The sequence below is a fragment of the Salminus brasiliensis genome, chromosome 9 (genome assembly GCF_030463535.1).
Source record: "Salminus brasiliensis chromosome 9, fSalBra1.hap2, whole genome shotgun sequence".
Taxonomy (NCBI): Eukaryota; Metazoa; Chordata; class Actinopteri; order Characiformes; family Bryconidae; genus Salminus; species Salminus brasiliensis.
Genome location: NC_132886.1, coordinates 11,163,394 through 11,178,270, shown reverse-complemented (window position 1 = coordinate 11,178,270; position 14,877 = coordinate 11,163,394). Strand labels below are relative to the sequence as shown.

The 14,877-nt window shown below is 45.4% G+C and overlaps 1 protein-coding gene across 6 annotated transcripts in view; it reads left to right on the top strand.

The window, feature by feature from the left end:
* kdm6ba (lysine (K)-specific demethylase 6B, a) overlaps positions 1-14,877 on the top strand; it is a 107,170-nt gene that overhangs the window by 67,345 nt on the left and 24,948 nt on the right. For 4 of the 6 annotated variants that reach the window (XM_072687407.1, XM_072687406.1, XM_072687408.1 and 1 more), the window contains one exon: positions 13,188-13,250. The gene's annotated coding sequence lies outside the window, so the exon portion shown is untranslated. Of the gene's footprint in view, positions 1-11,837; positions 11,991-12,613; positions 12,836-13,187; positions 13,251-14,877 lie in introns of those variants that run through there. The other 2 variants (XM_072687410.1, XM_072687409.1) reach the window with 2 other exon arrangements.

The window sequence follows — 14,877 nt, the reverse complement described above, 5'->3', positions numbered from 1 at the left end:
GTTGGTGGTGTAGGGTGGGCGAGCATTCCACGTTGCATTAGCTAGAGGGTGAGCAGCTGATCTGTGGCGTGTAACAGGTGGACAGTCATATACTCGGAAAAAGGCAAAGTTGGAATTTGTCCTGTTTGGATTTATAGAGCACAGAGAATGTGAACATCATCAGAGTGTGGCAGGTGACTCCAGCAGATCTGACTAGTACGACCACGCTAAAAGGCGAGAGCCAGAAGGTAACACAGACACAGACCCACCCTGAAACACTGGCATCCATCTGCACCAATATAGTTAATGAACACAGGCTTCCTGAGTGCTGCTACTTTGTGCTAAAAGCATTGTCTGCATTGTCAGCTTATTGTGACTGAACTGATTTATCAGGGCCCAAATCGCAAACCTTCACATCCTTCTAGAAGTAACACGCCTTGATGTAGCATGTACCTGTCATAACACCGTCAAAGCCATTCAGCACCCTGTTCACACAAGCTGTGTAAAGAAACGAACCTATCAAAACAGCCTGCATTGACTTCCTTGTCAATGCAGGACAACAATCCTAAAAGCCTGTATTACAGTATGTCATTGTCACGGTACACTGCTATAGACTATATTTGGCCCAGTTCTACCTTAAGTCATGACAGCATGTCTCACACTAGGCTGCAGGCTTCCCATCCCATTATTAGTCCTCAGACTGCTCTGATGCTAATATACACTATATGTCCAAATGTTTGTGGACATCCCTTCTAATGAATGTATTCACATACTTTAAGCTGCACACACACTGCTTGTCTCATCCCTGTATATAAGTAATGCCAATAGAATAGGACTCCCTGGAGCAGATCAGTGTGAACCTATGGCACCATGACTAATGCCAGGTGTGAGATAGATGGGTATAAAGCCCCCCAGCATTAAAGTGTGGAGCAGTGGAACTGTGTTCTATGGAATAATGGTGCTCCATCCAGCACTTTTGGGATGTTTGTGGGGGTGGTGATCCAACATTCTGACCTCACTATGCAATCAAATCCTCACAGCAGTGCTCCAGAATCCATTAGAAAGCCTTCTACTGGACTGTAAAGACAGTTGCAGGAAAAGCAGGAAACGGATGAATGAGTAGGTGTCCCAATACTTTTGTCCATGTAGTGTAGTTCTGACTGTGCAGCTGATTTCGTACTGCACAAGTAGGTGAAACAGCAGGTCAGGTTGGAAAAGCCAGTCCTCAGGGCATTTTAAACCGTGTGTGTATGTGTGTGTGTGTGTGTGTGTGTGTAGACTGAAGTAGTAGAGGTCCTGAGGCTGTGTGTCCTCACTGATGGCAGTGTTTGAGTGTATGGCTTTTGGCCTGTGCTAGCCAACCATGCACACTTTACACTGCTGGAATGTGTGTCAATAAAAACCTGCCTGAAGTGTCTTTGCTTCTGACTTGGCTTTTGATTTATAGAAGAATCCTATGCCTTAAGTGTGTGTGTGTGTGACAGAGGGGGCATGTATGAGCCTGTTTATACACCTCAGCATCTGTTTTTACCTGACTGGCTGTGGCGAATCATTTTGGCTGTTTATGTGTGCAGACAGTCTGTTATTTGTCTAGGCTGTGGAGGGTTATTGGTGTGTGTGTGTGTGTGTGTGTGTGTGTGTGTGTGTGTGTGTGTGTGTGTTTCTGGTTACTGATTGGGGTGTGTGTGTAGCAGTGTATGGAAAGTCTGTTTGAGGCACTGAAGTTAAAGGGGAAAGCTGCTGTTTTGTTGTGGGATGCTGTCTGCTTTTAGGCCCACAACAAACTACTGTTATGTGGTCAGTAAAATCTGTGTGTGTGTGTGTGTGTGTGAGAAAGAGAGAGGGAAAAAGGAGAGAGGGATGAGCCACACCCTTATAAATGACTGACAGATGTTCAGCATGTCTTTAAATATTCATGAAAGAGTCCAAACATGGTCATTCATGCACACGCATGGCTGTACTCACACACACACACACACACACACACACACAGACGGTTGGTTTTTGTACAGTGTTTCGTACATATGTCTGTCATATCAGAATATTATGACCACCCACTTAAAAGTAGGAATAACCACCCTTGGCTTGGAGGACACAAGTGAGGCGTCGTGGCATGGACTGTATTAGATGAAGGAAGGTGTTCATTATACAGCTTATCCCCTCTGGCATCTGTGGCCCGTGGGGCAATTCTGTTCCTACAAAGTTAACTGTTTTCAAGATGCCCAGTACCCTATTATCATGCCTTTTTGAAAATCAGTCAAATCACCCATCCTTCACCCATGATGATTGTTTTGCACTCTGCTACAACTGACTGGTGTGCTCGCTTATTTATGCATGTCCCATGGCGTGAATGTTAATGTGATGTCCCTGGCCTGAGTTCATTCCAAACCATTATTATTATTTGAAGTGCTTACATAATAATTAAGAGGGTAACAGTATATTTTATGCTATTGTACAGTTCAATCTGAGCCTCTGTGGTTTCAATACTGCTGGTGTAATGGGTCACAGATGTCACCGTTCAGGTTACACCATGGCTTGGACCTCATGGTGCAGTCCAAGTTCTGTGCAAAGGGGAAAGACAGCAGCAGAACTCCCCAAATGCACAGAACTAATCTAGGTTTCATTTCATGCAGGTTACAGTTTGTTCTACCCAGTACTGTATCGTCCCTCCTGAGATAGTTATGGGGTGTGGAACTCCAGTCCTGGAGGGCCAGACTCCTGCACTGTTTTGAGCTTTTCCTGCTTATCCACACCTGATGCAACTCACCTGTTAATTGGCAGGTTTAGCAGGTGAGTTGGAGCAAGGAATTCAGCACACTGCGCTGGACTCCGGCTCTCGGTCCTCAGTGTGTAAACGGCTGCATATTCAGTGTGTTTCCGCACACATACCCTACAGCTGTCCAACAACGCTGACGCACCGTCCCTGAGCGATCCACCACTCGCTCTACATTGCCAGGAAGCAGAAATTCCATTTCCTTTTTTTTGCATGTGCCATAGTCAGACACCAGTCAGCCTGAGCTAAGCTTTCAATGACATGTTGCCAACTTGCTAACAGCTTACAGCTTAAGGCTTCCAGGTGCAACAGCTTCTTGTGAAATTTGGTCTTCTAGTCTCCTGTGGGTCATTTGCACTCACCTCTCCTGTTTACACCTGGTCACTTCATGCATTTTGAGTATCAGGATTTTATCTGGACAAGGCCAAGCTGCATTAAGACGCAAGTCTCGAAGACTCGAACCACTTCGGGAGGAGGCCTGAGACTCATTTCAGCCAAATGTTATAGCAGTGTAAACACATCCACCTCTCCACTGAACCCTGTTCACACCTGGTCGCTTCATGTGGCTAGTAACTGGATTGTGTCCTGATAAGACTTTAGCCACATTCATTTGCACTAGGTAGTCAAATGTGTCTCCAGTTGGTTAGACACAAATCTGATTGTTGTGTGGGATGGAATGCGTTAAGTTAATATACTCTGACAAGGAGTGTGCTTGATGTGACTATATTATTATAAAATATTGTTCTTTTATGAGGTTGAATGCCCTAATAAACTGAAATTGGAGCATTAACACAAATGAGCATATTAAGAGATTTTAAGACAGTTTACTTTATATATATATATTATTTTATGAAACTTAACCATCTATCCCTAATTAATAACTTCATAATCTTTTTTCATAATCTTATGTCTTTTTTTTACATAATACACATACAGACACTCACTCACTCACACATAAACATCCCCAGTTTGTTAGCTTTTGTTAAAACACAATGTGTTGACTTTTTTTTAAGTGTGTGTGTGTGTGTGTGTGTGTGTGTGTGTGTGTGTGTGTGCATGAATGCATACACAAGTGCGTGGGTATGTGTGATCTTTATAAACCAAATATGGCTGACCGTGACCTTTTCATAAGACATGTGGCAAAAGTTCACAGACCCAAAACACAACCACAGTCTCACCCTCCTCACACACACTGGCTTTCTACAGCCCACACATGCACATATTCACTCACGCACACACACACACACACACACACACACACACACACACACACTTAATCAGGGTCATAGACACTCTATATAACCAGTGGACAGACAGCCGTGGGTAGACAGACAGTTGATAGACTGATTTGTGTGCATTTAAAAGAAAAGATTGACAAACAGATATACACACACACACTCACACACCCACACGCACACACACCCTATCCACCACCGGATCAAATGGTGTGATATGCTGTTTCATGATTGTAATGATTGGCTTTCTTCTGTTAATTGTGTTCATCATCCCCACATGAATGAAGTGCATCAGCACAGTTCCTTACAGACGTAGGTAAGGGGATTTATGAAACCGTGTTGATGTGACGGAGTGTGTTCATGTAAGAAATGATGGACAGATTTGAATCACTTCAGTCTAATGTATTACGTTTCAGCGATTGTTTAATATGGAGTGTGTAGACTATTGTCCTAACACGCAGCGTTCCTCTGAGTCACCCGCTGACTAACCACCTGAACAGCTCAAATATGGCACCTCTTTCCACGCGATGTACACACACTGTATAAATTCACCGCCAGTGTTCGCGTGTGCATGTGTGTGCAGGTATGAGTTATGAGGCATGGCCGTGCATCATGATTGGGTAAATAAGGTGATGCGTTGTTGTATTTTATGCTCTGTGACTTATGTAAAGAAGTATGTAACCTGACTCTTGACTTCTTTGACTTGTTGCCAGGGCTGGGAGAAAAATACTGTCTCACAATACACTCGTAGTAACATTACTAAAAAGTAGCAAAAAATTTACTCAAATCAATGTTTCTCCATGTTTCTATTAATACCTGTGCAATAATACAGCTCTGAAGTATGGTGCGGTATCTGTAGAGCCCGCCCTTTCCATTGCATCTCCTTGCTGGATCGTACAAGACTTACATCCACAGTTACAGGCTATGAAGACGAGTCGAGATACTCGCCTCTGCCTCTTTCTGTGTCTAACTGGTGAATTCATGTGTCCGTCCATGTTTTGTGTGAAACTGACCAATGGGCACTCTCAATTTCATCATATTTATGATTCATAGATGAATGAAAGATATTCATAGATGCCACTGCTTTGTGAAGCTGATAACCTCATTTCCAGCACCACAACAATTCTTTGTTTACACAAGAAATATGAAGAACCTAAAATCGACCTCCCGTTTTTTAGGGTTAGGGTCAGAGTATCTCATCACACAGTGTTCTAGGTCACGTGAGGTCTCATTATAGAGCATTGTGATATAAAATATGTAGGTATTATCTTATATGCAGGTGCCTTTGAAGTCTATGAAGGTATTGCCAATATGAACCTATTGGCACCGTGCCTTATGCCAGGCGTGGGCTGGAGGGGTGTACATCTCTGGAATGATGATGCTCCATCCAATACTATTGTGATGAGGTGGGGTGGATATTATCCAACATCCTGACCTCATTAGCACCCTCTCTTTTTAGGATACTTTTGACAAAGTATACTTTTGTACATATAGTGTACCTCTGGTCATCAAGCTTTCGGTCAGTCCATTGAGTGGTACTAAATAAGCCTTTTTATGTGGACAGAGATAAGCTACCAGCTGTAGTCCATCATGATCACTAACAGGTTAAGTTAAGAGGCAATGGAACTTTTAGGATCACTAAATTAATAACCCCAGTGGGTGTAGGTATATTTGTGGCCCTGGATGTTTAATGTTGAGCCTGATTTGAAACTGTAGATCAGAATTATGGTGTCATTTCTGACAGTTATTTGAGTGTGTTGCACTCCTCTTGGTTACCTGAGTTTACACAAAACAAATGAGACACTTGCTCGGAAGACTACAGCTGTGTGTTGCAGGTCAGCAATTCAGAACTGGTTTGTATTCAGTTTGGTTCAACCGTCTGATGATTGTGTGTGTGGGGGTGGGGTGGGGGGGGTGGGGTAGTGGGTTTGGCCAGGTGTACTGGAGGTCAGTAGGGTGGAATAACAGGCTTGTTTAGTTAGCAAGGCACAGCAGTGTCTGTGTGGGTGTGAGATACGTGTAAGTGTAGTAAAACAGTCTGTCATTCATCCTTTCACTTCTATATAATGCTAAGGTGTCAAAATATGTACAGTTGTATTGTGCAACAGGTTACATGTGCTGATAATTAGACTTTACGGGCAGGGTAATGTTGATCTAGCGAGGTGCGTTCAGCAGGTCACCCTTTTGCATGTACTGGAGATTACGCGTGGGCAGTAGAGCCATAAGCTGCATTGTGGTTTTGAGAAGGGTGTTCACTGGGCCTTTGTGCTCAACCTCATTTTTGCTTTGAGTTCAGTTAGATTGAGTGGGTGTCAGTGTAGTGTATACGGTGCCAGTGTATATAGTGTGTATATTAATGAACCAAGCACTTTATTAGGATTACCTGTCATTATTTAGCTTCCTCAGCCACGTAGTTACAAAGTTACAGAGCGAGGTGGCAGAGTCACAAACCTCCAGTGTCATTAACATCAGCCCACAAACTGTGCACCAGGAGCTTTATGGGATGGGTTTCCATGACTGAGCAGCTGCATGCAAGCCTTATGTCACCAAGCACAATGCCAGGTGTCGGATGGAGTGGTGTAAAGCACACCGCCACTGGACCCTGGAGCAGTCTAAACGTGTTCTGTGACATGATGAACCAGGCTTCTCTATCTGGCAGACTGATTGATGAGTCTGGGATTGTCCAATGCCAGGAGAACGTTACCTGCCTGACTGCACAGTGCCAACTGTAAAGTTAGGTAGAGGAGGGATCATGCTATGCCATTATCCCACCTACACATTTTTTAAGGGGTTGGCCTACAGACCTCTTAGTTTTACTGAAGGGAAACCTTCATAATCAGCATACCAAGACATTTTGTATTTTCTGAAAACGGTTGCCCTTTTCCGTTCCAGCATGACTGAACCCCAGTGCACCAAGCAAGGTTTGGCCTTGCACAAAGCCCTGACCTCAATCCCATCCAGCACCTTTGGGATGAACTAGAACTGTGATTGTGAGCCAGACCTTCTCATCCAACATCAGTGTCTGATCTCACATGTGCTCTACACACTCCAGAATCTTGTAGAAGGCCTTCCCAGATATATATATTAATAATTGTGGAAATACTGTACATGTGTTTTACACTTAAACTCAGTGCTGCGTATTTGATGTAGGTTTTGTGTGAGACGGTCCAATTTGATAGAAGATGCAAGGTGTGTGTGTGTGTGTGTGTAGGTGCAGGTGCTGGTCTTTGTTCTCTGTCAGGGTTTTCTTTCTAACATAGTATGAAAACTAAGGTGTCAGATTAGTTCACAACAGACAGAACAGACACAAAGCGTGTGTGGATACGTGTGTGGTATTGTGTGCGTGTGTGTGTCCCAGATGGTGTGTGGACAATAAGTGAAAGAGCTGTGCTGCCTTACCACAATGCAGACGCTCACATGCTGCCCAGTCACGAGAATACACTCACACACGTCTCTCTCTCTCTCTCCCCTCCTTTCTCTCTCTCGACCCTCTTTTGCTCTCTTTTTACCTCACTCTCCCTCTTTCTCTCTCTTACATTCTTTCTTTCTGCCTCTTGCCCTCTTTTGCCCTCTCTCTTTCTCTTCATCTCTCTCCTCTCTATCTTTCTCCCCTCTTTTGCACTCTGTCTCGCTCCAGCGCTCTCTCCCTCTCTCTTCCTCTTCCTCTCTCTCTCTCTCTCTCTCTCTCTCTCTCTCTCTGCTTTTCTAACATTCCCTCCACACACGAGTCTCTCACTTTCACTCTTGGTGTGTTGTTCTTCCTCTTTCTCATCAACAGTGGCTCGTTCATATTGTGTTTCTCACACTCTCTCTGTGGGAATCCAAAATTCTCTCTTCAGTCATCACAGGCCGTACCCCACTCGCTCAACCTACTCTCTCTCTCTCTCTCACACACGCTGTTTTAACCTTTTCCTGGCCGAGGTGACTGTTGGCCTTTTCTTGCTTCTCTTTTTGCTGATCTCAGGCTGACTCTTCAGGGCCTTCTGACCTTTCAGCTTCAGCACCTCCCCTCAAGTTCACCTTGACATTTTAGGCTCAGCGCTGCACGCTAGCAGTGAGATTGTAGGCCCTGATACTGTGATAGTGTCTGAGACATGGTTTCTGAAGTGATGTGTGGTAAGCGTTCTAAATGCTGAGTTGGTTTAGAAGGTCGGATCAGTCATTCCCTTAAACGTGATATGATGGTTTGCACTGCAGGCTGCATAAAGAGCAGAGCAGCACAAACCGCACAGTTTGGACGCATGGGCCACACGGTTCCAGGTGCTCCGGTATCCTCCCGTCTCCCAAAAATCCTCATGGTAGAGGAATTGGCTGTGCTGTTTCCCCATTGATGTGAGTGTGTGCATGTAGAAGTGTGTGTGTGTGTGTGTGTGTGTGTGTGTGTGGTACCCAGCAATGGACTGGTGTTCTGTTGGGTAGGCTCCACACCCACAGTGACCCAGACCTATTTGCTGTTGGGAAAATGGAATCACCCTCACACCGTGGTAAACAGGGTTTTGAGGTAAATCGGGATCTGATTTTGGCTTAGAAAATGTTCTGGGTCGTAGTCTTGGTCCATATGGTGTTTTGATATTTGCCTTGGTCCCTGTAGAGCGTTCAATAAGTAATGTGCTTTTAGCGTGAGGGAAGATGTGCTGTTTGGACTGCAGAAAGATGCCCTTTTCCTCCTTGGACGTGTCAGAACACCTTTTCCTCTCCACGTTTCCCTCCCTCTCTCCTCGTTCTCCTTTCTCAGCTTTGTAGAACCTCTATCCACAACTTCCCACACAGTGGTGAAAAAAGCACCTTTAAACACAGTGATGCTAAAACCGCTACCCAAAATGCTTAAATGCACCAGGGGCCGTACAGTCAGTGCAGGGGTGTCTTTAAAGTTGGACCAGCTGTGGCTGGTCCAGAGGGCGTCTGATCTTTTGACCCACAGGTCAGCAGTCAAGAGCCCTAACCAGTATTCCACTTCACTGCTATCAGCAAATGAATAAATCTGCCCTGGCTGTCTGAAATGTCGGCGTGTTACACTGACAGGGGTTTGTGGGTGTAGTGGGAGCTGTTGTACGTGAGCTTGTGTTGTGTTTGGTGTGTAGGAGAGCTGGAATCATGCGGAAGGTGTTTTACTGTTTTACTTTTTTACCTCAGAATAGGAATTGAGTTGATGGCTGTTATTAGTAAACTGCAGGATATAAAAAAGTAGATGGAGGAATTTGAGAGAGAGAGTGAAGAAGAAAAAGAGGTGGAGAGAAAGAATGAATGTGAGGGGGAAAACGCATGAGTGAGAGAAGGAAGGAGAGGGTGAAAGAGATTTGAAGAGAAAAAATGAGAGAGAAAGAATAAGATAAAGAAAACTGACAGAAAAGAGAAAAGAAAGAAAGAGTAGAGAAGAAAAGAGAAGAGAAGAAAATTAGATCGAAATCAGAGAAAAAGTAAGAGAAAATGAGGGAGAGAGAAAGAGAGAGAGAGAGAGAGAGAGAGAGAGAGAGAGACGGGGTGAAAGTCGAGGCCTAATGTGTGTCAAGGTGCTTATAAGGAGAATGGGAGGCACTGACTTATGGACTTGTATAACAACTTGAGTATTTCTCACACACACACACACACACACACACAATCAGGTCATTTTGACTGTCCTTGAAGGACATTTTTATATGCTTGGTTCTTTAAGGCCACATGTACTGTCTTGTGTGTGTGTGTGTGTGTGTGTGTGTGTGTGTGTGATACTGACTAAGACTTGCTGGCCTTGTGTAGAAGGCATGACTCAGATGTTAAATTCTAGCACTGTTCTCACCTACAAGCTCCTTAAACCATATGCCCAAATCTGACAGACTTAGCCTTAGTGTGTGTGTGTGTGTGTGTGTGATAGTGTACCCCACTGCTGACTCATGGTGTCCCACAAAGTGGAGGCTGAGTGTTAGGAAGAGAAGTACTTGGTGTTCCAGTGACACATTCATTCAGCACACACACACACACACACACACACACACACACACACACACACTCACACCACAGAGTTTATATATGCATCAAACTCCTGACCCCGGCTCAGGTGAAACAAGCTAACTACATATGATGGTAAAAACATTAGCACTGACTGTAGAGCATTAAGTGTGTGTGTGTGTGTGTGTGTGTGTGTGTGTGTGTGTGTGTGTGTGTGTGTGTGTGAGAGAATTCTGCTGTACACAGGAGAGTTGGTATATTTAGCTGGTGTTCAGTGTGAGAACATGTCTCATTAGAGCAGAGCTTGTGCTCTCTCTCTCTCTCTCTCTCTCTCTCTCTCTCTCTCTATTTCTATTTCTCTTTGGGTTCATTAGGCCTGATTTACAATAGTACCTCTGGGAGCAAAAGTGTTAGCCTGGAGAAGTAATACACACACACACACATCCCACTGTCAGTGTAGTCAAAGATTGTAAAGCATGTATGCTAGAGCCCACACTTACACATCTGCACTGGTGTCTGACATACAGCACACGCTCCACTCTCCTCTGTGTGTGTGTGTGGGGGATGACCAGGGAGAGAGGGCGTCTGTGACGAGGTGGGCAAATGTGTGTGGTATTCCCCAGCCACATCAATGATCTACCTTTTTCCTGTTTATTGCACTCTGCACTACATACACACACACTTGTTTTTATGCAGTGTCATACAGGGTCATACAAAAGTTCCATTTGTATTATATAGACATAAGTGACTACATGTAATACTACTTATAGGTATAGGTGTTTATATAATATGTAATTGTATGTGTAAGAATATACATACATGCCCAAAATATGCCCAAATATAATAATAAAAATTACAAAAATAATAATGTTGTGTGTGTGTGTATATATATATATATATATATGCAATAAGAATTAAATTAGCATTTGGACATCTAGTGTATGTATACATATGGGACAAATTATACCCACTGCTGCCACAGATATGCAAATGAATGCGCGCCAATAGAACAGGACTGATCTGGAGCAGATCAAGAAGAACCTATTGGCTTCATGCCTAATGCCAGGTGTGGTCTAGAGGGTTAAAAAGCCCTGTCTGAGCTGTGGAGGAGTGGAACTGTGTTCTCTGGAATGTTTGCGCTCCATCCAATATGCTGGGGATGAAATAGGTGGTGATCATTCAACATCCTGACCTTGCTAATGCTCTTGTCACTGAATGCAATCAAATCCTCACAGCAGTGCTCCAACATCTAGTAGATGTAAGTCTTCCCTGAACAGTTGAGACGGTTACAAAATCCTTGATTTTGGAAGAAACTTTGAATGAGCTTGTGTCCCAATACTTTTGTCCATACAGTGCATGTGTACATAATAATATTAAGAATAATAATAATAGTAGTAGTAATAATAATATGCTGAGTATGTATTATATGTATGCAAGTATATGTAACAGGAATTAAGGCCTCACACAGGTGAAGGAAAGAACAGGAGGATTGCTCGTCTCTGGCTGTGCTGTGCGGGGAGGGGAGGGCAGTAGGATGTCATGTACATATTTATGTGTTCTTGTCCACTCTGCTGAAGGGGAAGTGGCGGGCTGTGGAGTGTTGATACATCTGCTGTTATCCATGTTGGGCGTCATGCTCAGTGTCGCTCACTTCCTCTGTCTGTGTGTCTGTGTGTGTGTGTGTGTGTGTGCGGTGTCCTTCCGTCTCTGTGTCCAAGAAGCCCAGTTCTCGTGACACACTCCCGCGGTTCAGCCAGTCTGTTATGTCTCGTAGTCACTGATGTAACGGAGCTAAATATAACGTTCCGTAACGTGCAGCGTGGGACACTGCTGAGCTCACACACACACACACACACACACACCGCAGCGTCTGTTTGTCATTACTAGGGCACGACGCCACTCCAGATGCCAACAAAGCAAATCCTGTCCTGCTTAAAACACATCAGACGTCTCCTCAGACGCCCTGCTTGTGGAGAGTGACAACAGCAGTCGAATAGCACTGAAGTGCTGCAGTTCTCTGGAGCTGTGCTGTGTGTGTGGAGAGGCTGTCGCGATCAGAATGTCCTGCAGTTGCAGAGGTAAACATTAGGACACTGGCAGTGTAGAACCAGGGCAGTAGCAGTTCACTGTATTGCACTGGGCTAACGTGCCCTAAAAAACTGTCTGGATGTGACTCTATCGACTGTCCCCGATTGTCCCTTTGTTTCTTTCAGCACCAGAATGAGAGGAGCTATTCTGGGCTGTGTGGTTTATCCTGTCTGTATGAGCACATTCAGCACTCCTCGGTTCCAAGCGCTCTGAGAGCCGAGCCAGAGATAAAGCCCTTCTGCTCGCTGTGATGAGGCGTGATGATCGTGTCCAGCTTAGAGTTATAAATAGTTGAGGGACGGAACTGCAGTGGGCAGCTCACGAGTCCACCACCTTAAAACAGACACCCCCATACTTTACACAGCCAGCACAAAGTCTGTAGAGGGGCGTGGTTAGCGCCGGTGTGGGCGTGGCTTCAGGACGACAGCACCAGCAGCAGCTTGCGCTGTCAGGGAATTCCGGAGCCGTGCGCTTGTCGTCAGAAGAGGGCGGAGCCTGCCTACGTATGAGAGTGTGTGTGTGTGTGTGTGTGAGCTTAGAGCGCAGCATTGTGTCCCTTTAAAAACGCAATCCGATCCCCCCGGCTCCGGGAGCGAGACGCTAACACAGGTCGGCAGCGAAACACACCGAGCAAACGTCAACATTAGAAACAGAGGGGTCCAGAGGGGTTTCCACGCCCTCCGTCGGTACAGCGGGACAGCTACGGAGCCCTAGCCGGGGAGAGAAGCGCTTTCGGCGGATTACTGCAGCGGGGCTGCTCGGTGTAGCTCTGGAGCTCTGAGTTAGCGGCTGAAGTTGAGGATACGAGCGGGTCCAGGGATTCCACACTCCGCCGGTACGAGCAGGGATTGTTAATGCTTAGCGTTTGGCCTCCAGTTCTTCTCTCAGGGACGGCTCGGATGTTTTAGTGGCTGTTTTGTGCCGTTTCAAGAGAAGGTAGCCTAGCTGAAGTTGTCCGCCGCTGCTGCTGCTGCTGCCGCTGCTGGGTTTGTTGTAGCGAGTGGAGGGGGGCGCTCGTAGCCCAGGCGCTCGTCCCTCAATGGTTTTACTTGATCATTCATAATTCAACCAGTTCCTGGTCTTCATGAGTCATTCAGCATCGTATTCGAGAAAAATTGCCTACACTGGAAATGTGAATCACGTTTTTTTGAGTGGAGAGTAAACAGCTCTTCGTTGTGCTTCAACAGATCGAGCCGAGGAGCTTTGTGAGGACGAAGGAGGACGAGGAGCTTCACTCATAGTAGGACGAGGTGAGTCTGGTTTTCTCTTTAAACCCGTATTTCCTAGAAAAGTCGTCGTGCTTCATGGCTAATTATCTAGCTAGTTAACTAGTTTGGCTTCTTGACTCTAGCTTTCCTAGTGTGTGTGTGTGTGTGTGTGTGTGCGCTATGGGTCTGGTGGCTGAATGAGTGTGTTGTAGTAGCAGTTGAACGGTCTCCTCATGAGAGCGGAAGATCAGATTATTAACCCTTCAGAGTCTCTCTCAGAGCCCAAACCCTTCAACACGACCCCAAAGGCATAGCAGTAACGCTTTCAAATAGCAACAGCCATACCACCCAAACAAACGTTGCGCCACGGCTGTGTTTAACCATAAGGGCATGATTAAATGCGCAGTATAGTAATACTAGGGCAGGCTGGTCCTTCCCACGTGCCTCAGGGAGGGAGGGATGGAGGAGGGGGTTGGGGTGGTGATGAAGGGCTGTAATGGGGGCAGGGCCGGACACAGAGGGAGCAATTGTGTAAAGCGATCCTGTGCCTTTGTGTGGAAGCAGTAGGCAGGGCTAAGAGCGGGGGTGGGTTGGGCACGGGCGCATGGAGTGAATGGCTCGCTCCTTTACGCACACAAAACAGCGCACGGATGTTTGAAAGGACAGTATTTGCATCATCCTACTTTGCTGCCTCCCGGAGAGAGAGAGAGAGTGTGTGTGTGTGTGTGTAGGCTTCTTTTTCTAAGAAGCTTCCAGCGTGTAGACTTGGGGGGGTGGGGGGGGTACTGGGGGAAATTACTACCAAACTCGAGCGCCTTCGTGCGCTCCAAACTTTTTACGCATCAGTGTGAACGCGCGTCCACGCCTCAGGCGGGGTCACGTGACCCCCCGTTTTGGTCCTTTTTATGGGACATCGTAAACACTAGCGGTGGCTAAAACTGGGGCATTTCAGTGTGTGTGTGTTTGGGCTGGAGTGGGAGGGTTTGAGTCTTCCCCCACCTTTTCAACAACCACTTCCGATCAATCAAAGCGATTATCCAGAAGACGAAGCGCCGTGTTTGCTTCGCTTTGAAGTGGTAAGGAGGGCCGGGTCGTAAAGTAAGGGCAGTGAAGAGCAGCTGTCTGCTTTTTCCTCTCTCCTCTGATGGTGTTTGAATTCCCCTCTCTGAGGGAGCTGCACTAAAATGACGAATGAATGAATGAATGAAGTGCTCCTTAACCCTTTCATGTCCCACACTTGCTTTCAGTGTGAGTGGCACAGATTTGGGTCTGTTTGGTGGGAAGTGATGAAATATGGCGTAGTTATACTTTGGATAACCACCTAACAGTATCCATTTGCATATATTTAGTTTATATGTATTTAAAAGGCATTTTCAGTCTGAGAGTGTAGTGTTGCTGTTGGACCCAAACCTTGTATCCCGATTGTTGGGATTTTACATCATTTAAAAACAAAGACTGCTGTTTACACTGTGCTGAAATGTTCATGATTATCAACAAACATAGTCCAGAGTTATTTATATGTATAAAGTCCTGTAACAGTCACTTCCATTGAAATACCTACTGTAAATACGTACTGTTGCTGTGTACTACTATTAGTTGTGTTCAGGCAGTGATGTATAGAATATATAACTTCATATTTGGACATGAATTGGTTTGAATGCCCAAAACA